This window comes from Heterocephalus glaber, unplaced genomic scaffold (genome assembly GCF_053883595.1).
Source record: "Heterocephalus glaber isolate CG9 unplaced genomic scaffold, H.glaber_assembly_v1.0 deba00001442, whole genome shotgun sequence".
NCBI classification, from domain to species: Eukaryota; Metazoa; Chordata; class Mammalia; order Rodentia; family Bathyergidae; genus Heterocephalus; species Heterocephalus glaber.
This window is the reverse complement of record NW_028258296.1, coordinates 36,656,948-36,680,464: the sequence shown is the minus strand read 5'-3', so window position 1 is coordinate 36,680,464 and position 23,517 is coordinate 36,656,948. Positions and strand designations below refer to the sequence as shown.

At 37.9% G+C, this 23,517-nt stretch overlaps 1 long non-coding RNA gene across 1 annotated transcript in view; it reads right to left on the bottom strand.

Moving 5' to 3' along the window:
• Positions 1-5,934: 5,934 nt before the first annotated feature.
• Positions 5,935-23,517, bottom strand: part of LOC147827694 (uncharacterized) — a 97,744-nt gene continuing 80,161 nt past the window's right edge. Inside the window, exon 3 of the long non-coding RNA XR_015452015.1 lies at positions 5,935-6,303. This is a non-coding gene — a long non-coding RNA (uncharacterized LOC147827694). The remainder of the gene's footprint in view (positions 6,304-23,517) is intronic.

Here is a 23,517-nt window from a genome sequence, read left to right as displayed (position 1 = left end):
GCCCAGCATGGAGGCTCAGTACTGTAATCCCAGCCCTCTTGGTGGCTGTGGTAATAGGAGCACAAATCTAAACTCAGCCTGGACAATTTAGGGATTTAGTAAGACCACGTCTCAAAATAAAAAAGGGCTAAAGATGTACCTCAGTGGGAAGACCCTGGGTTCAATCCCAAATACCTCAAAAAATAAAATGGTAGATTGAAATTAATTGATTGATTAATTAAAAAGTAAAAACCCAATTTATAATGCAGGTCCTTAGTAACACTGAAAAATATTTCATACTTCTTTGGCCTAAGCCGCTTGGCATTTGAAAGGTTAACTGAAACAGGGGAAAGGTTCAGAATAACCCAGCCAGGCTCAGCCTAACTCAAACATTAAGGTTGTTTTTTTTTTTGATATTGACTAAAGAATTAGGAACTAATTATCCATCTTCAAATTTTAAGATAATTGCAAAGTAGAGATACTGAAAATAATTGCTTTCTTCATGCGTTGTCAATCACCCGGAGTTTGCAGGAGCTTCAACTGCACTGGATCCATGTCAAATGAGGATGCAAGCCAATTTCTGCAGGAACACTCACTTACTCCCCCTTTGTTATAATGTAGAAAGTTAAGTGAGATTCACTGAACTAAAATAGCTTTGATAAACACTACCAAACTCATTTTAAAAATCAATAGGATTCCAGTGGGCATTTCTACTGGACATTTAAGTGAAAATTTAAATGCAACCCTGGGATTCTCTTTGTTTTATTCATGCTTATTATTTAAATGTTATATTTACAGCTTGACTGTGGTTATTGTAACCTGATTTCTGGCTTGAGAAGTTGTCACTCAGTCACTAGCTCCAGGCCACCCGAATTATAGCACTCAATTTACAAGGAACAGTTGATGGCCTTCGCTCATATTATGAGATTCAAATCTCCCTTCCTTCCTCATCTCTCTTCAGCTCTTTCCTCAATGACTGTTGTTGTGTTGTTTGCAGTACTGTGGATTGAATCCAGGATTGAATCTACTCTACCCTGAGTTACATCTCCAGCCCTTCTTTATTTTTTTAAGTTTTAATTTGAGACAGTACCTATGCTGACCCTAAACTTCCAATCCTCCTACCTCAGCCTTGTAATATGTGTGTGCCACTGAGCTCAGTTGTTTACCGAGCTCAGCTGCTTACTTGTTTAGGGAAAAAAAGTACAACTCGCTGCTACCAGCATTTGTTTAATTTTCAGCTTTTGAGAATTACTGTGTTTTGTAAATAGAAACACCACTACTAAAAACAGAATTCTATCTATAGAATGATATCTTTTGTTTCCAAAGACTACCATTACACTAGACTGATGTGAAAATAATAAAAAAGCAAGATATTTCATGGCAAACTTTGGGAGTAAGAGTAATATCAACTACCAACCTTTGTAGCACACAGTTGATGTGTACAAAAATTCTGTTCTGAGAGCCTAGAAATAGTGTTGAGTGAATCACTACAGATGTGCTCCCTCCCTGTGGGCTCCAAAAACACTTATATGTGAACACACACACACACTCACATGCACACTGCATTGGTCAGGACCCCCCAAAGAAACAGAATCAAAAGAAGATATTGTGTATCACATATTCTCATTATTATTGGGATTGGCTCACACAATTACGGAAACAAGAAGTCTCTCAACCTTATGTCGGCCAGCTGAAGACCCAAGAAAACTGACGGTTTACTGCAGTTCAAGTCAAATGACCTAAGTAAGAATCAGGGAAACTGATAGCATAAGTCCTAGAACATGACTAACTCTGAAGTCCCAGAGTCAAGTAGTAAGAGTGCCAATATCCACAGGCAGGAAAAGACACATGTCCCTCCTCCTCCTCCTCCTCTTCCTCCTCCAGAAGAGAGAAGGGCATCCTGGTTCAAAAAGACCTTTCCTCTGCCTTTTTGTCCTCAGAACGTTGAGTAACGCTAACCTATATTGGTGAGGGCAGATATTTACTCAGATTATCAATTCTAGTACCACCCTCACAGGCACATGCAGGAATAATGTTTCACTAGCTTTCTGGTCACTCTTCAGTGAAGGTAACATAAAATTAAACACCATAAATACACTCATTCTCAATTTGGCATTGTTACATGCCTCCTTAAACTGTAATCTCAAAGTAAAAACAATAGCAAAATAATAATTCTACTTAACGTGATATCACTATCCTGCAAACAACCAGATACACTACTTTGGGCCAGAAAAATAAGTCTTTGAATGATGCTTATTATTCTTAAACACTGTGATGCAAAGTTTCAAGACTCATAAATAGTGATGCAAATTCTATACTTCTCTTGGGATACTGGGCTATATAGCAAGACCCTGTTTCCCAAAAAAAAAAAAAAAAAATGAATACACCTCATGTTACATGATAAAGGAATAAAAAAAGAAAACAAATATATATATAAATATGCATATAAATATATAAATACATTGCATGCATATAAATATATACATATGCAATATATATATACACATGTATTTTCAACAAAAGAGAGGAAATACAATAATTAATGGTTCTCCTTTCTATAATTTGCCACATGGTTGCAGCTAATATTTATAGCTACTTTTTTTTTTTACTACCCATTTGGTATATCCTTATCCTTCAGCAATCACCTCAGCTGGTTTTCATTCTTTACCATGTGTGGTAACCCAAACCTTCATTCCTGAAGGGTCTGAGCAATTCTTAGTTCTGTCCGGATTGGATTGTCCTTGTTTTCCATTGACCTTAATCACAGAGAATGGGGGCAGGTGGAGGGAGGGAGAGGGCGGGGCCGGGCGGGGCTGGGGCTGCCATCATTGCTCCCTGCCCCTGACTGTGTTCACCTAATGCAAGCAGGTGGGGGTCAGCAGGGCAGCGCGCCTGTTTTGTCTCCTCCTCCCGCTGTGGGGCAGCTCAGGCTGCCAGCAAGACCTGGCTCCCTCCAGGCACCTGGCCAATGGCTGCGGCCCTGCCTGGAGGGAAAGGGATGCCGCCTTGATCAGGGCAATGTCGATCAGTAGTTCCAAAGAACTGCTGGTTCAGATTTTAGCTCTTGCCAAGTTGTGAGAATAGTGAAGGATGCTTAAACCACTTAACATTCAAATTGGATGCAGAGATGGTTCAACATACGCAAATCAAAAATTGTAATATGCTATATCAATAGAGCCAAGGACAAAACCCATATGATCATCTCAATAGATGCAGAAAAAGCATTTGACAAAATCCAACACACATTCAAGATAAAACCTTACAAAAAAATGGAATAGACAGTCTCTACCTCAATCTGATAAAAGCCATCTATGGAAACACCAACAGACAATATCATACTAAATGATTAAAAACTGAAATCCTTCACACTAAAATCAGGAACAAGACAAGGATGTCCACTATCATCACTTCTGTTCAATATAATTTTGGAAACATAAGCCATAGGAATTAGACAAGAGAAATAAATAAAAGGAATGATGATAGGAAACAGAGAAGGTAAATTGTCACTATTTGCCGACAGCATGATACTCTATATAGAAGACCCCAAGAACTCCACCAAAAGTCTTCTAGACTTAATAACCAAATTCAGGAAAGTAGCTGGATACGAGGTCAATACACAAAAATCAATAGCTTTCCTCTACATGAACAACAGACTCACAGAACTGGGACAAACAATTCCTTTCACAATAGCATCCAAAAAATTGAAATACCTGGAATCAACCTAATGAAAGAAATCAAAGATCTCTACTCTGAAAACTATAGCACTCTGAAAAAAGAGATCAAAGATGATATCAGAAAATGGAAAGACATCCCTTTCTCCTGGGTAGGAAAAACCAACATAGTGAATTGGCCAGACTTCCAAAACTGCTATATAGATTCATTGCAATCCCAATTGAAATTCTAACAGCAAACTTCATGGACCTTGAGAAAACATTCCAAAAATTCATTTGGAGCCAGAAGAGACCTAGAATAGCAAAAGCAATTCCTAGGCAATAAAGACAAGGTAGGGGGTATCACAATCCCTAATTTAAAACTATACTACAAAGCTACTGTGATAAAAACAGCATGGTACTGGCAAAGAAATAGACCTGAGGACCAGTGGAACAGATTAGACACACTCCAGACACACTCAGCCACCTCATCTTCAACAAAGGAGCCAAATACCTCCACTGGAGGGAGGAAAGATAACCTCTTTGATAAATGGTGCTGGAAAAATTGGGTTTCAACTTGCCAAAGATTAAAACTGGACCCATATCTCTCACATGCACTAAACTAAAATCTAAATGTATTAAAGATCTAAATATTAAAACAGAAACGCTAAACTGGCTGGAAGAGAGCTTAGGTAGAACTCCTGAAAACATTGCTGTAGGAAAATATTTTATGAACAAAACCTCAGTTGCACTGAACTATCACAATCAACAAGTGGGATCTCTTCTTTAAAAGCTTCTGCACAGCAAGAGAAACCACTAACGGAGTGAAGAAACAACCCAAAATGTGGGAAAAAAAATTTCACCAGCTGCTCCTCAGACAAAGGTCTAGTGTCTAGAATCTATAAAGAACTTAAAAAAATCAGACCTCCCAAATTTAAAGACCCAATCCAAAAATGAGCATCTGAAATGAATAGACATTTCTCAGACAAAAAAGTAGAAATAGGAAATAAACATATGAGAAAATGTTCAACATCACTGGTTATTCCAGAGAGGCAAATGAAAACAAGGCTGAGATTCCACCTCACCCCAGAAAGAATGGTTGTTTTCATGAAATCAACCAACATCAAATGCTGGCAGGGTTGTGTGGAAAGAGGAACACTGCTCCACTGCTGATGGGAGTGTAGATTGGTGCAACCACTGCAGAAATCAGTATGGAGATACCTCAAAGAACTAGGATTGGAAGTCCCATTTGACCCAGCTATTCCCCTGCTGGGTATGTTCCTCCAAAAATTAAAAGAATCATACCACAGTGATATATGTGCACCTATGTTCATAACAGCACAGTTTATAATAGCTAAAACTTGGAAACAGCCCAATTGCCCGTCAACTGGAGAGTGAATAAAGAAAATGTGCTGTTTTTTATTTATAAAAAGGAATACTACTCAGCCATAAAGAATGAGAAATTAGAGACATTTATAGCTAAATGGATGCACATTGAGGTGATGCTCTTAAGTGAAATAAATAGGACACACATGTAAATACCAAATAGTTTCTCTGGTGTGAGAAACTGAAAGTATAAATAAGGACTAAAAGGTATAATAGATACTGTGAAATAGGAAGAAAAGGGCCAAAGGGGAAGTGGGAGGGGTAGGGGAAAGGAAAGAGAATGGAAATAATATGAGAAAATGAAAAAATGGTAACAAAGTCTTGCAAATAGCGAGAGGAGGAGGGGTTGAAGGGAGGGCAGGGGAAGGGGGAAAACAAAATAAGAACCAAGGTAGATTATGTAAAGGTACAAATTTCTAATGATGAATGTCATTATATTGTATACCTAAAATGTACCAATAAAATTAATTTGAAAAAAAGAGAATGAAAACAGAAAAATGTCACTTTAGTTCTGACATTATCATTCTTAGTTGTGCCTGCTTCAGAAGGTCATTTGTCAAAATATTTCTTATATAATTAAAAATATTCTTTTTACAAAATGGTACAACATCTGAAAGAATCAGAAAATAGTAAATGTCTTTGGGTATACAACCAAAAGGCCATTCTTCCAACAGAGTAGGGCATATTCATTTCAGAACCAATCATAGAAACAGAAAGCATATTGGAAATGTACATAGACAGTTTGTCTTCCCTTTTCTCCTATTCTGCAGTAATCAAAGAGAATTTAATTTACATAATCTTTCCAGATGAGACTCAATAGCACACAAAGAAAATACCCAAATTTCTGCAAAGGCAATGTGAATTAAAACAATTACACAACTAATGAAGACTGAAGGGACAAATGCTATTTGCAATTTTTTATTTGTTTGCTTGTTTTTAACCCTTGGAAGTGTAGAAATGATAGCTGATAAACAGAAGTCACAATCTTCACAAATGGAACTATAATAAAAATAAATCAAATGAAACATTAATAAAGCCTATTTTATTACTTCAAGTGTTAATGATAAGAACAATTCAACAGAGCTGTTGCATTTTAAGAAGTGAAACTACATAATATATCACAATGAACAGGTGAACCTGATCCCTTTCAATGTCATGACAATTGAGCATTGTACAATACGTTTTATTAACACCTGTTAGTGATTATGAAACAAATACGCATTCATCCTTTCATCTTCTTTTCTCTTCCTTGACCATCAGGTGCTTCATTCATTTTATGATTCTGTATCTACAAACAAGCAGAAAGATTACTTTTCATGATGAGACTAATCTAAACATGAACTATAGTCACAAACACATTATAGCATTATAACAATAAAAGGTAGCTTTTTCTTCTTAAATTGCTTGACTTCACCTTGCTAAGAGATCACTGGGACAATAAGTCAAAGCTTAGAAGCTAATAGTAAAGGTTGCAATGCCATTGTTTGCCTAATATTTCTTAAATTATTCTAAAATTATGACTTGTTTTCGTAAGAAAAGGGTGCGCTCTTCACGCATGACATACACCTCCCCAGATTTTCAGGAACTTTTATTATAACGTTATTTTCCAAATGCAATCAGTAAATAAGGAATAATAATTTTCACAGACTGTAACAGGAGATGATGTCACCATACAATACCATGATATAAAATTGAGATACTTCCTAAGGCACACAAAAAATCCTAATATGCTTAGCCCTGTGGTGAAAACTGGGGCATAGTCCTCACCCAGGATTGAAACAAGGAAGCCATACCAATTTCTTCACCTTAGAAAAACAGTAAATCAAAAACAATACTGTATCTTAAGAGGGATTTCAAAGATCAGTACTATCATTAAAGACCTAAAAGATACAGGGGTGGCGACTCTCACTATCTTGACATCAACTCTATTTGTTCTGTGTAGAAGACAAATAGACCTTGGAGAATGACAGTGGATTATTATAAGATTTACAAGTGATAACTAAAATTATAGCTGCTGTACCAGATGTAATTTCATTACTTGAGCAAATTAACATATTTCCTGGTACCTGGTATGCAGCTATTAATTTAGTAGATGGCTTTTCCTCCATGCCTTTTCTTAAGACCCACTAGAAGCAATTTACTTTTAGCTGGCAAAGCCAGCAATATACCTTCACTGTTCTGACTCAGGAGAATATCACTATCCTGCCAGAGCTATTTTCTGTTTGAGTATGCCACAGCACACTTGAGAAAGGATAGGGAATTTTGAGTTTTTATTACTGCCTGTCTGTGAGTTACTATCAGTATTTCTCAGCTTACTGTTGTGTGTCATATAAGTATTTTTAAGTGAGTGTCTTGTGGTTGTCTGTGTAGATGGTTTACTTATTACAAGAAAAAAAATCCACTTTACAAAAAAAAAAAAAAAATCACAGAGCATGCTCCCTGAAGGGATCGCCTGTATTTCAGATAAATCATTCCTTACCTCTCTCATGCAATTGTAGTCATTTCTCCTGGGTAGCCTGGATCAATCACCTCAGCCAACCCCCACTATAACCCCCATCTTGACCTGTTCACTCAGAGTGATAGCTGTGTGGCAGTCTTAACTTCTAGCTCAGGATAATCATTGCTGTGTGAAAGTATTATTTCTTTTGGAATTAATCCTCTAGCCAACAAAGCCACAGGAATAGGAAATAAAAATTTCACTCCTGGGACACTCTGGGTAATAGTGAATGGTACCAATACCATTTCCATCCCCTTGATTCTTGAATCTACAAATCCTGGCTACCAGAGAAACACTAACTTATATTGAATGCTGACTGAGAGCGTATCCAGCCTTCTTGAGAATTTTCCTTGATCTCTACAATGTATTGCCACCTATTTAATGTTATAACTGAGTCTCCAAAAAGCCATTCCATTTTTCTACCAATCCAGTTGCTTCAAAACAGTGAGGAATATGGTAAGATCAGTGAATTGCCTGAGCATAGGCCAGTTGCCCTACTTCTTTGGCTGTAAACTGAATTCTTTGGTCAGAAATAATGCAAGATGGAACATTATAATGGTGGATATGACATTGTGCAAGTTCATAGATAGTAGTCTTGATAGAAGAATTGTGTGCAGGAAAGGCAAATCTATGTCCAGAGAAACTATCTATTCTAGTAAGAAAAAAAAACACACAGACTTTTCTACAATGAAAGCAGTTTAAGGCAACCAATTTGTCACCTAGTGTAGGGGACTGCAATATTGATTAGGCCCAAAGCATGCTGTAAGCAATGCAGGCTATAAAGAGTTAAATCCCTCATTTGGTTCATTTTAAGAAGTGAGTCTGACTGAAGCTAGGTGACTCAGGGAAGCTCCTCATGAGCACTGTTGTACCATGCAGGTTAGCATGACCTTCCCGCTAACAACCATAAAAATGGCCTATGAAGCTAAGAGGCTCAATATAAGATAACATAGTAGCAGAGTAATTTGCATCTAAATTCTGTTTCCACAATTAGAACCTTCTTAACTAGAAGGATAATGTTCTAATTACAACCATGTAGTTTGTCTAAACGGTCCCTAATTTGAGAATGCTTTGTCTTGTCCTTTACAAGACTTACTTGCATTAGTTTCCATAGAAACCACATGACTGCACATCTTCATGGGTAGTCCCATCCTTGCACATAGCTCACCTTTACCCCAATTTGATTACTAATAAATATGAGTGGCTTGGACTGACCAATGCCTTTACTAATTAAGCAGCATTGGCTGTCCTGGCTCCCCATTTTCTCTGCATCTTTTAGTTGGGTTTTTTTTTCTTCAGCCTTATGTTGTACACTGAGAAGGAGTCTGGAGCCTATTCCAGGGGTTTCTAGTAACGAGGTACCCTACTGATTACCCCTGGTAATGATGTCACAATAGAAGATCAGTGTAGGTCTCTGCTCCTGACAGAAACACAGTGGTGGCCATAACCAGGTTGGCCTTGGCAAATGGAAGTTCATGGTATAGAACCCATGTACAACCTCCATTCTTGCCATCATGATATCTTTGTTCATAAGTCAGTGGGTAATGAACAGGAACAACTGGGAAAATAGGCTGACTGGTTTCTACAGAATGGGTCATCTTATCCACTTGATCATTTAAATCCTCTTCAACTGAGTCGTTGATTTGTGAGGATTCACACAGAGCACAAATATCTTCATATTGTTTGCCTATAAAGAGAAGACTAGGCACACACTTTTTTCCCAAGTTTCTTTGTGGGTGTTCTAGTTATGATTCTGCCAAATCTCTGACCATCCAAATAAACCATGGGCCACAGCTTGTAAATCAACAAATATTAATCACATATATGGCCATTTATCCTTCCAAGCAAAGTGCACAACTAGGTGAACTACCCAAAATTCTGCCCATTGGAAAAATTTTCCATTGCCACTGTTCTTTGGGGACATCCCAGTGAGGAGCTATAGCACTGGAGCCTGCATAGTAAGGAGGCACATCTGAAAACAAGGCCCAAGTTGTTTCTTTCACTGTCCCATTGAATGTAAGAAATTCCCTATGAGGCCACAGCTGTACTGGTAAGTATAGGAGGAGTGGGGTCATGGGTATTTAGGCCACTACTTTCTAAAACTTACTTGTGCCTCCAGGGCTTGCTTGGGCCCAACAACATATATACCACTTTCATTTGAAGATGAAGTGCCATTCTATATGCCCAACTTTATGGCTTGCTGAATCAATAACATCCAGTTCATGATGCACAGCAGCTCAAATCATACAGTAATTTGATAGTCCATACACATTCAATTCAGATATTAGGTAAGGCTCAGTACCAGGCAAACAGCTACCACTCAAAAGGAGGGTAGTAATCTGTGAATGATGGCAGGACCTTACTACAAAATCCTAAAAATTCACTTACTCAAACCTTCCAAAGGCTTCAAACTGCATCATCATCTGCCACTGACACTTGAAACACCATCACATCTGCTGGATGACATGGCCCAGATAACAGAGCTGTTTGCACTGCAATTCAGAACTGTTGAAGAGCTTTCTCTTGTGCTGAGCTCCATTCAAAATTAGAAGACCTTTGGGTCACCAGAATAACACACCCATGTTCTTTCTAAAATTCAAATAGCTCATTTAAGTGTTGTGTCTCTTGGTTGTAGAAAATATCACATGCAACAATTCTTTCACCTTAGAAAGAATAGCTAGTCATGCTTCATACCACTAGACTCTAGAAATTTCAAAGAGATAGAGAAGTCCCCTGACTTCTGGTTGAATTTATTTCCCACCCTCTGACACACAAATATCATACTAATAAGGTGATACTGATTAGTTGCAGTCTCTCAATCATTGTGTCCATGAAGCATAATATCATCAATGTAATGAACCTGTGTGAAAGGTTGTGGAAGGAAAAGAAGATCAAGATTTCTGCAAAATTATCCAAGAGTGGTGGCACACACCTATATTTGCAGTTATTCTGGAGGCTGAGACAGAAGTTCAAGGCCATCCTAAGCAACTTAGCAGGAACTCACCTCAAAATAAAACATAAAAAGGCCTGCAGATGTACCTCAGTGATAGAGTGCCACTATGTTTGATTCCATTTACTAAAGATGGGGAGAGATATCTGAAAAATAATTTACAATTTAGGACCAGAAAACAGCTCTGGCAGGACAGTGATATTCTCCTGAGGCAGGGCAGTGAAGGTATATTGCAGGCTTTGCCAACTAAAAATAAATTGCTTCTAGTGGGTCTTAAGAATAGGCATGGGGCACCTGCCTCGCAAGTGCAAGGTCCCAAGTTCGATCCCCGGTACCAAAAAAAAGAATAGGCATGGAGGAAAATCCATCTACTAGATTAATAGCTGCATACCAGGTACCAGGAAATATGTTAATTTGTTCAAGTAATGAAATTACATCTGGTACAGCAGCTATAATTTTAGTTATCACTTGTAAATCTTGTAATAATCCACTGTCATTCTCCAAGGTCTATTTGTCTTCTACACAGAACAAATAGAGTTGATGTCAAGATAGTGAGAGTCGCCACCCCTGTATCTTTTAGGTCTTTAGGGATAGCACTGATCTTTGAAATCCCTCTTAAGATACAGTATTGTTTTTGATTTACTGTTTTTCTAAGGTGAAGAAATTGGTATGGCTTCCATGTGGCTTTTCCCACCATAACAGCCCTCAAGAAATGAGTATAGAGATTTTGTCAACTGCTAACTATATTTCATCCTACTTCTAGAATAAACTTCTCAGAATGGGTTTAGGAATGCATTGGACTCTGTATGATACAGATTTCACCTAAAAGTTCATTGATCATCTCTACAAGCCTCTACTCTGACTGGAGGACCTCAGTGATGTTTTGAGTCTCCTAGAATCAATATCAGTTCAGAATCAGTGTGCAGGGGTCCCCAAATGATTTATTATTTACTTTTACACAATGCATAGTTAAACTGGTAAAGGGCCATTCATTCCTTTGGGGAAGGATTAAAGAAAAATTAATAGAATAAATTTTCAGTAGGGGTCCTTTCTCAAGGAGACCTGGCCTCTCCTTCAAAGAAAGACTCTGTGTTTGTAAACTGGATCGAGCCTAGAAATTCAGGGACCATGATTCTCTGCTTTTACTATTTGAGTTAGATCTTTGTTCGCTTAATTTGGGAGTTTTCTGCTTATGAATAATAATCTAGTAGGCTTTCTATCTACTTCACTTCTAGGAGCACCATGATTAACATCTGACCAAAGCTTTAAGTCTGTGCAAGTGGACTATCTGATTGCTGCTTTGTCCCTGCTGTCTATTACCCACCTTGCCTTTGGCAGTTGAGTCCCACTACTTGTCCCTGCCATTCTGGAATCCAATTATTTCTACTGCATTTAGGTTTTCCAAAAGCATGATTGTGGTTCCCACTGTAAGGTCTGGGCTATAAATAAAAATAAACACGTAGCTCTTCAAAAATGCTGGGGCTCCCCACATGAATTTCTTTCTCCAAGTAATGGGGAAAGGTATATCTCCTGCACCTATCCCAGTGTGTATGATTAGGTCTTAGATTACAAATCCACTCTAACATTCCAGACTTCATAAACCTTTTAATGTCATCTACATTAACACCAGGGAAATTGGGCATTTTCAGTTAACTCTCAGTGGTACATCTTTTGATATATATGATAGCCCACAAAACAAATAGTGTCCTTTGTAACTCCCTGAGTTGCAATATAAAATGCAAAATCTCTGCTTCCTAGGCTGATCCAACCTCATGTTCCTTCTATCACTATCTCACACTTCTAATATTCATTCCCACAAATGTTCCCCAGATTTCTACTTGTACAACCTTGGAAATTCAAATTCTTTCAGAATAGAGTATATCTTCTTGTGGGTAAAACTTTGTACCTCACTTTTAATGACTGACTGGAACTTAACTTTGGTTGTAGGCATCTATTGGATATGGTCTGTCTGCCCATGGGGGCCATTTGTTGATGGATCCTCAATGTGCTGTTATAGAGATGATGGAAACTATGAAGTGGGACCTAGTGGGAAGACACAGGATCCACCCCCCAACTCTGACTCTATGACTCACCATATGCTTGCTCTCTCTCCCAGGCATTCCAGCCATTGTGATGCCATCCATACAAGGTAATACAGCCCAGGAGTACTCATCAGAGCCATACTGTTTGGTTTTCCAGCTTCAAAAGGGTGAGCTAAATGAACCTCTTATTTTTTAGGTACCCAGCCCCAGGTGTTTCATTGGTAATTAAAAATAAACTGATAAGCCTAGAAGCAAAGAAGATGATACAGATAGATAGATAGATAGATAGATAGATAGATAGATAATAAATGGATAGATGAGAGATATATAGGTAGAGAAAGGAGGGAAAGGGAAAGAGAGATAAAGAGAAAAGAGATTATAGGAGTTGGCTCATATGATTATGGAGGTCAAAAAGTATCATGAACTGCCAATTATACCAGCTGGAGACCCAGAAAAGCAAGTGATATCATTCATTCCAAGTCTAAAAGGAGCCAATGGTGTCACTCTTAGTCTAAATCAGAAGGCCTAAGAGCTAGGTGGGCTGCTTATGGAAGTCCCAGGCTTCAAAGTTCCAAGAAACAGAAGCTCTGCTATCTATGAGCAGAAAAAAAAATTGATGTCTCAGCTCAAGGAAAGGAAGAAAAACCCAGGTGTTGCAGTGTGTCCCGGTAACACTAGCAACTTATGAGATTAACGCAAAAGGATCACAAGTACAAGGTCATCCTGAGTGAGCAATTTAGTGAGATCCTGTCTCAAAATAAAATAAAAAAGTCTGCAGATAGAGCTTAGTGGTAGAGTGCTTTTCTATCATGTTCCAATTTCAGGTTCAATCTCCAGGAAAAAATGAAAGGAAGGAAGGAAGGGAGGGAGGGAGGGAGAGAGGGGAAAGGAAGGAAGGAAGGAAGGAAGGAAGGAAGGAAGGATGGAAATGAAGGAAAGGAAAAGATAGAGAAAGAAAGCTATTTGGGCCCTCAGTGGACTGAATGAGGCCCACCCGCATAGGTAAGGACCATCCTTCCTCAATCTACCAATTCTAATGCTAATCTCTTCCAGAAACACCTGCAGAGGCACACCCAGAAATAATGTTTTATCAGCTATCAGGGCACTCCTTAGTCCAGCCATGTTGAAATATAAAGTTATGAGGTGTGATCATAAAATACAATGACTATAAATTTTTTTTAAATGTATTAAAGTAGAAGACATGTTGCTGTCAATTCCCCTCAAAATACCTTCACTTTGAACAGCACTCATTCCATGATCCTCTTCACTTTCTGAAGCAGTTCTGGAAGTCTTCTTTCATGAGTGTTTTTCATTGCACTGTTGTGACTGCCTCAATATCCTGAATCAATTCAAAATTTTATCTTTCATGATTCTGTTGACTTTGGGGAAGAGCCAGAGGTCACGTAGTGCCAGATCTGATGAATCAGGTGAGTGAGGACACAATGTCATGTTTTTATGAGCCTGCCTTTCCATTGGATGGCACTCAGCAGTAAGGAGGGAGATTAATGGCAATGTGTCTTTTACTGTGATAAAATTTTTAAATTTAAACATTTATAATATATTCAGATCACACCTCTTAACTATGTGTGCACACACACACACACACACACACACACAAATAAATATATATATATGCACACACTTGATCACCACTAAGGCTTTTATATTTATGGCTTTTTTCTCCCGAAGGGAAAACACAGATCCTTGCCTTTGTTGAGCTTTAACAAAGTCACTCAACTACCCAAGCCTTAGTGTCTTTTTAAAACTTTTTTAAAATGCTTGAAAAGCCACTAGAAAATATTTCAGGTATACAAAAAGTACAAAAATAAACCCAGCAAGTTGGTTCATGCATGTAATCCCAGCACTCAGGAGGCTGAAGCAAGGGCATCTCTGCAAGTTTGTGGCCAGCTTGGGTTGTATAATTTAAGACCAGCATAAACTACATAGTGAGACCTTGTCTCAAGGGACAGGTGGCGTAACCACTCAGCTAAATCCCCAGCCCAAGACATTGTCTTAAAGAAACAAAAAGACAAACAAGCTGACAAATGAACAAAAGGGATAAAAATAAAACATAAACAGCATGTGTAAAATTATCACCTAGTTTTAAAATAGCATTCCTATTGTAGTTGAAGTCCCCTATGAAGCCTTTCTAGTTAAAGGTAACTACTATCCAGTTTGTTTTTCATATGCCTCTCATTACATTTTTCATGACTTATGGTAGCTAATATATAAAAGAATTGTGTGTATATAAAGTTTAGAATACTGCATATATTCTTTGGTAACTTGCTTTTTTTCCCGCAAAAGTATGCTTATGGGCCGTATATTGATATTAGTAGTTGTAACCATTTCTCTTCAGTATTATACAATATCCAATTTTATTTGAAAATGCTACAATTTACCCATTTTCCTGTTGATAGGTGTTCAGGTTAGGAAATGTTATGTTTTTGTGGACAATGCTCCTACAAAACTTCTTGTATTTATCTCTTTCTTTAAGACACAGAAACTAAACCAGTCCGCTGACCACTTAGGCCAGAGGCCCCAACCCCTGGGCCATGGGCTGCTACCCCATCTGTGGCCTGTGAGGAATAGGGCCACACAGCAGGAGGAAAATTGTGGACAAGTGAGCAAAGCTTCCTCAGTATTTAGAACCCCTCTCCATCCTTGGCATTACCTCCTGAGGTATACTTCCTGTTAGATCAGCAGCTACATTAGATCCTCAGATGAGCATGAACCCCTCTATGAACTGGGCATGTGAGGCATCTAGGTTGTTCACTCTTCATGAGAATCCACTGCCTGATGATCTGAGGTGAAGCTGAGGCAGTGATGCTAGCACTGATGAGTGCCTGCAAATACAGACTAATGTTGGAAGATAGGTTCAACTGCACAGAGACCATAAGTCAATTGCTTGCAGAATCCTATCAAAATCCTATCTGTGAATGACAAGTGACAATTAAGCTGTATCTGGTGGCAGGCCTTACATCAGAATCCAACTCTGCTGTGTATGACTTACTTGTTATTTTATTTACCATTTCCATCCACACCTCTTTTCCACACTGTTTTAATTACAGTTTTGGTAAGCCCACACCCTAACTATAGCCAAAATGAGCTAAATAAATAAATAAATGTATGTCACTGGAGATTTGAAAAAGAGCTAAAACCTCTAAAACCACACCCCCATTTCATGGAAAAAAATATCTTCCATGAAACCGGTCCCTTGTCCCAAAAAGATTGGGGACTGCTGACTTGGGCTACAAAAAGCTTATAGGTGTGCCATGTAATATATCCCTCCTGCCCCCAGATTGGCTAGATCAATTCCTAGGCTCACCAGGGTCCCTCACTGGTCCACACTATCTATGAATAGCTTCACCTATTTTCACAGTGTGAGATGTAAAATGAAAACCAAAATCATGTCAGTTGGGACACTAAAATTAGCAGCTAGAACTTGTCAACTACATTCCCATGTGTTTGCTAGTCCACTAAATTAGCACCACCTTACTTTCCTCAGAGTATCTTGTCCAGGTAAATGTTTTGATTGTTCATTACAGAAAGTTCCCAAATGACCCATCAACTCTAATAGAAAGCATCAAGAGTCTGTGCTTTAGAATTCTTTGAACTTCAGCCAGGCATGAGTCTCTTACCTCAAAGTCCCTGCCTTACTATTCCTACCAATCCTAGATTTTTTGTATAATGGTTCTTAAACTCTAATCAAATGTCCACTATGAAAAAGATGCCTTATACCAAAATTACAATTCCCAATAAATTACGACCTTGCCTTTTTCTTTCACTACATGGCCTAAATTCACCTCAGGTAGTAAACAATAAATCAAGCTTTGTCTTATTAACAAATTGTGATGATGATAGTGGGAGAGCCAGCAATTGCAACCAACAGGAGAACACACATTTTCAACATGTGACAGGGCAACAAATGTCTTGAGAAACATCTCTAATTATATACTTCTTCCATCTAGAATAACTTCTTGTCTTACTTTTTTTCCCTCCTCATAGTCATTTTTAAGTTCAAGTTAAAACCAAATTTCCTCCATGAAACCTCCTAGAACTGGACATCATGCTGACCTATCCCATCCATAAACACTAGAGGTCTAAACTCATCCCTTAGTGATTTGCCATTCTCCAAACATAAATACTCTTCAGTGTTTCTATGTCTTTGCATATATTTTTCATAGGCTTGAAATCACTGCCTTCCCTTTTTGACCCTGCAATTCTCACTTGTCCTTCAAGATTAAGTTCTAATGTCACATTCTCTGCTTTTTGAACTCTCATAAATATATTTTTCTCAATTAGGAATATTCTATCCACAGATCCCAAGACATCCTGTGCTTTCCTCTATTATAGTAAATATCAGATTGTCATGTAGCTGTGTAATTTTCTTTCATCCTCAGGAGGCAGAGAGTCCCTTGAGATTTGCATTCACAACACCTATCACAGTTCCAGGTGCAGGGTTAGCAGTCAAGAGAAATTTGTAGAGTTAAAATGAGATAAATTAGATTCACTTCAACATTAAAAATTAGTCCAGTTTTTTCAGGAAAATCTAAATTACATAAAATTATACTATTTTTATTAAACATAATTCATTAATAAGTGTGATTTTATTTAAATAATTCTGTCAGGCTTTTGTTATGAATAAATTCATATATAGAGAGAGATTTCTTATCCTCATCATAGTACAAGTGTTGTTACTGAATAAGATATAATTAGATTTGCTGCTAGAAACTATACCTTAGTAACATGAACTTCCCTACTCTTCCTTTTCCAGATGATAAACGCATTTATTGTTATTTGATGTATATATTATTACTTAAGAGAAATAGAGGAAATATAATGACTATCTAATGCAGTAAATAGAAACAATCCCCATATCAGAGTAACTTTACAAGTATAAAAACAAGTAAAGAAGAACATGGCAGTTTGCCTGGTGCAAAATATTGGATACTTGAGGGAACATTCAATTAAAAAAAAAAATCTATGAACTGATGAACTCTTTGGAAATATATCACATGGTTGATCAAGGGTAGAAAGGAGATGGAATCAGGTGTCTCTTTGAGTAATTGGTTTTTGTAGTCAGGTAATTTTTTTAAATGAAACTGTGGGAATTGATGAAGAGCAGCTGTGTGGCAGTACATTTCTATTCCCTGAGGTATATTTTGCACCCTATTTTTCAGATTCTGAACTTGTAGAAAGGAAACTTTTTAAATTAAAATGCTTTCTCCACAAAGATGATTAGCAGAAAAGATTCATCTTGGCTAGAAATTTTTAATGGTATGTACAGCTATCCCTAAAGGAGGAAGACCAAGACTAAGGAATCTCCAAACAATTGTCAAATATTGGCTTATCAATCGAGTTTCACCATAGGGTAACCAAATTGACTGGATCAATGATTTTTTAAATCCAACTCTTTGTTCTCTTGGAAACAGAATAGCTCTCCTCTGAATGAAGCTGATCAATTGCTCAGCAATCAAATTGCAAATAATACTTTGACTGGATTATAAACCTGGCAGTTTGGGGACACAAAAGTAATTAGAATTCAAAACAGGTTTCCTTATCACAGAAGATTAAAAACATTTTACCAGGCCGGGGATTTAGCTCAGTGGTTTCGCCGCCTCCTGCGCAAGTGCAAGACTCCAAGTTTGATTCTTGGTACCAAAAAAATAAATAAATAAAACATTTTACCAACACAAAAGATGGACATATCTTATATTTAAAACTATCCAATTTTTTATTCTCCTATTTGCTTTGTTCCTTCCCAAATGCACAATTGCTTTCAATAAAGTTGCTTAATTGGCTTCTTTACAGTAAGGTTGCTCATTATAACCTAGGAATTAAACGTAATTATTACAAACACACCATTTTAATCATTTGTTATATATAAAAAATTCTGAAAAATGTATACACATCTTTCTTACTGTATACTTTTCAAAACATCACAAATATTTAAAAAGGTTAATTTTGGGGTGTGAAGAAATTCACCTCAGTTCTTTATAGAAAGTCATGAGTAAGAATTTGAACAAAGGAAACTGTTAATGAAGCTATTGAGAATCAAAATGAAGGTTACAGAAGATTTAAGGATATTGTAAATGCTCTTTAAAATAGGAAGAAATAATAAGGAAAGCAAAATATCTGAGGGAAACCTTCCTTCCTCCCTAAAGCCTAGGATTGAAAGAACTACAATGAATAAATAATTTTGAGAAAGAAATAACCAGTGAACTTCCAAACATGTATACCTTATTCTGTCTCATCTTTCCTATTACATTAGAAGCTACCCTTTTCCTGAGCCAATTTCCATACTCAGACTTTGGATACCTCACTCCCTCCATCTCTGATGTCTCTTCTCTCCTATAAAAATAAATTGGATCCTTCCTATTCACAATTATACATACTGGATATTACTCATCTTAAAAACATTCTTCCATCGCTCTGCAACACTCAAATGTTCTGCTGCCTTCTACAGATACACTCTTAAAAGTGTTTTCTGAATCACTAGTCTTCATTTCTCACCTCTCACTAAAAGTTCAAACCTGTGTGGCTTCTATGACAAATATGGCCTTGAGACCACATTTCAATTATACGTCAGTAAATTCAAAGAACATATTGTAATGTTCGGCCCGCCTAACAGAATGTGACACTTCCTCTAACTCAAAAAAATATTCCTTTTGGATTCTGTATAGTCTTTTCATGCTGTCATAACAAACTATTTTAGACCAACTACTTTATAAATAAGAATATATTTCTAGAAGTTCCAGAGTCAGAGAAGTCCAAGATGAAAGTATCAGCAAATTTGGTGTCTGATTATTCTCCTTCTTGGCATTTAAGATGGTGTCTTGTTCCAGACGTGGTGGTGTACCCCTGAAATCTCAGCTTCCCAGACGCTGAGGCAAAAGAATTAAGCAAGATTAAAGTCAACCTGAGCCACATAGCAAGACCTTGACTTTAAAAAGCAAAAAAAAGATGGCTCCTTCTTGTCATACCCTCCATGGGGAAGGAGCAATGAATGCTATATCTTCACATGGTAGAAGGGATGGAAAGAGCTAGCTGATTTCCTCAAGCCTTTTTATAAAGTCACTAATCCCATCCATGAGACATACCCTTCACAATCTAATCAACTCCCAAGGACTCTTTTTTTTTTTTTTTTTTTTTGGTACCGGGGCATCGAACTTGGGACCTTGCGGCTTGCCAGGCAGGCACTGGAACGACTGAGCTAAATCCCCTGCCCTCGAGGCCTCTTAATACCATCACCTTCAGTGTTAAATTCCAAAGTAAGTATTTGAGATTATGTGGCAGGTAAAGTGTCAACTTGATTGGCTTGGAAATCTGCCCTGGGATTGATGTAAGACAGTATTTAGATGTGTCTGGCTGGATTATAGAGGCATGGCCCTGGCAGTCTGTGTCTGATCCCTTGCTCATTCTGCTCTAGCACTCTTCTCTTCCTCTGTTTCCTTACACCATGAGTTAAGCACCTTTGCTCTGTGACACCCTTTTGCCATAAAGTCCAGCTGATCATGGACTCAAACCATAAACAAATTAAACCTGTCCTTTAAATTGTGTATCATTGGTTACCTTTGCTACTGTGTGGGCACCATGTTGTTTCTCCTCTGTGATGCCTGTTTTTCATCCCTGCCTTGGAGTCAGCCAAATTTGGACTAAAACCACTACAAACTTTTGCACCAGTCTGCACTCCCACCAACAATGAAGAAGGGTTCCTTGACGGCTCTGAGCCCAGAGGAGACCTCCAGATCAGCACGCCATGGCTCCCAGGCAGCAGGAGGCTTCTGGGTAGGTGTGCTGTGGCTCCCAGCTTAGAGGAAGCTTCCGGGTAGGTGTGGCATGGCTCCAAGCCCAGGGGAGACCTCCAGATCAGTGCATCATGGCTTCCAGAGAGCAGGAGGCTTGAGGGTAGGAGTGCCATGGTTCTGAGCCCAGAGGAGGTAAGCCAAGAGGGTGCCAGGAACACAGACCCATCCTATTCCCCACCACCATCACCAGCCCGCACGTCAAAATGAGAAGACAGGACCAGGGATTTAGCTCAGTGGTTCAGCCGCCTGCCTCGAAAGCAGAAGGTCCAGAGTTTGATCCCTGGTACCAAATAAACAAAACCCATCAAGTCATTACTGTAAAGACTTCGTGCCAGGGACTTAGCTCAGTGGTTCAGCCACCTGCCTTGCAAACACAAGGTCCTGAGTTCAAACCCCAATACCAAAAAAACAAACAAATAAACAAACAAAATGAGAAGACAGGTAAAGAAGCCACAGAAGCAGACTTCCAGATCATCTACAGCAACCCCAAAAGGAAATGAGATGGAATACTCTGATACTCAACCACCTGGACTCCCTGAACTAGCAACGAAAGAGGATCTGGAAAGAATGAATTCAGAAATAATTTCTCACATAACAACAAAGATAGAGCCCATACTGCAAGACATGATTAATAAATCTAGAGAGGATACAAATAAAAACTAGAGAAGCTGAGGAACATGATGGAATGTCAACATAGGAAACAAATTGAATCTATAAAACAGATGCAAACAGATTTCCAGGAGATTAAAAGCTCCACTGAAAGTCTATGCAGCAGAATGAACCAATATGAAGACAGAATTTCAGATATAGAAGATAAGATTGCAATTAATGACCAGGAAAAGAAAAAATTCTTTAAAATTTTAAGAGACTATGAGAAATTGATCCAGCAGCTGCTAGATGATGCAAACAAAAATAATCTAAGTCTGATTGGAGTCAATGAAGAAACAGGAGAGAGTCCAGATGACATTAACAAAACTGTTTACAGAAGTGATGGCAGAAAACTTCTCAAGGAGGGGGAAAGAATTTGACATACAGGTAAGCGAGGCATATAGGACTCCAACAAGCCTTGATCAAAAAAAAATCTACATGTAGGCATATAATTGTTAAGATTCCAGAAACCCAACAGAAGAACAAAATTCTACAAGTAGTTAGAGAAAAGAAACAAATCACATACAAAGAAAAGCCCATCAGAATCACAGCAGACTTCTCAATGCAAACCCTCAAGGCAAGAAGAACATGGAGTGATGTGTTTCAAGCCCTAAAGGAAAACAGCATCCAACCCAGTCTGATGTACCCTGAAAAACTATCTTTCAAAATTAATGGTGAAATAAGATACTTTCATGACAAAGAGCACCTTAGGAATTTCATGAATACCAAACCTGCACTCCAAAAAACTTTAGACAAAATCCTAGGAAAAGACAATGAGGATCACAAACCCAGGAAGCCCAGCAGAATGAATCTGCCAGGCACAACAAGAAATTAAAAGCAAAGGGGGAGGATCAAACAAAAAGAAAAAGTCATGACAATGATAACTCAATATATGTCAGTTATAACCATCAATATTAATGGTCTCAACTCACCAATCAAAAGAAATAGACTGCAAGAATGGGTCAAGAAGAAGGATCCAACAATATGCTGCATACAAGAAACACACTTAATTCAAAAAGAAACTCATAGACTGAAAGTTAAAGGGTGGAAAACAATATTCCATGCAATGGGAACCTGAAAAAAAGCAGGAGGAGCTATCCTTTTTGCAGATCAAGTGGATTTCAAACCCATACTGATTAATAGAGACAAAGAAGGACACTATATCCTTGCAAAGGGAACAATCCAAGAGGAAGAGATGACAATCATAAATATCTATGCACCAAACACTAGTGCACCCAACTAGATAAAACAAATACTAATGGACATGAAAAACCATATAAGCACTAATACAATAGTAGTGGGAGACCTCAATACCCCAGTCTCACAAATAGATAAACTAGACAAAAAACAAGCAATGAAATCCTAGAATTCAATCAAACTATTAAAGATATAAACCTAACAGATATTTACAGTGTTCCACCCCACAAAATCAGAATACACTTTTTTTTCAGCTGCACACGGGTCATTCTCCAAAATATACCACATACTCGCTCATAGAACATGTTTAAGTAAGTGCAAAGGAGTTGAAGTTATCCCCTGTATGTTATCAGTGCAATGAAATTGGAGATCAACAGCGAAAGAAACTGCAAAAACTTCATAAACACATGGAAATTGAACAACACACTTCTGAATAACCAATGGGTCACAGAGGAAATTAAAGAAGAAATCAGACAGTTCCTTCAAATAAATGACAATGACAGTACAACATATCAGAATATATGGGACACAGTGAAACCGGTCTTACGAGGGAAATTCATAGCAGCAAATAATCGTATTAGGAAAACAGAGTGTGCCCAATTAAACAACCTGATGCTGAACCTCAAGCTTCAAGAAAGAGAAGAGCAGGACAAACTCAAAGCTCATACAAGGGAGGAAATTATAAAGATCAGGGCAGAAATCAATGCAATGGAGACTAAGAAAACAATACAAAAAAATCAATGAAGCCTAGAGTTGGTCCTTCGAAAGAATAAATAAAACTGACAACCCTTTAGTCACCCTTGTAAGAAACAGGAAATAAAAGGCCCAAATCCATGCAATTAGGAATGAAAAGGGTGAAATGAAAAGGGTGAAATTGGTTATCCGAAAAAATAAACAAAATTGACAAACCTTTAGCCAACCTTATAAGAAAAAGGAAAGAAAAGGCCCAAATCCATACATTAGGAATGAAAAGGGTGAAATTCAGACCCAGCAGAAATCAAGAGAATCATCAATACCTACTTCCAGAAGCTATACGCCAATAAGATGGAAAACACAGAAGAAATGGACAGATTGCTAGACACGTATGAATTACCAAAGTTGAATGAAGAAGACCTAAAAATTCTAAACAACCCAACATCATCAATGAAATTGAAAACGTAATTAAAACTTACCAACCAAGAAAAGCCCAGGTCCTGATGGCTTCACTCCTGAATTCTATAAGACATTTAGAGAGCAACTACTGCCACTACTGTTTAAACTCTTCAATGAAATTGAAAGGGATGCAATACTCCCAAATTCATTCCTGGAAGCAAACATCACCTTGATCCCCAAAGCAGAGAAAGACTCAACCGAAAAAGAG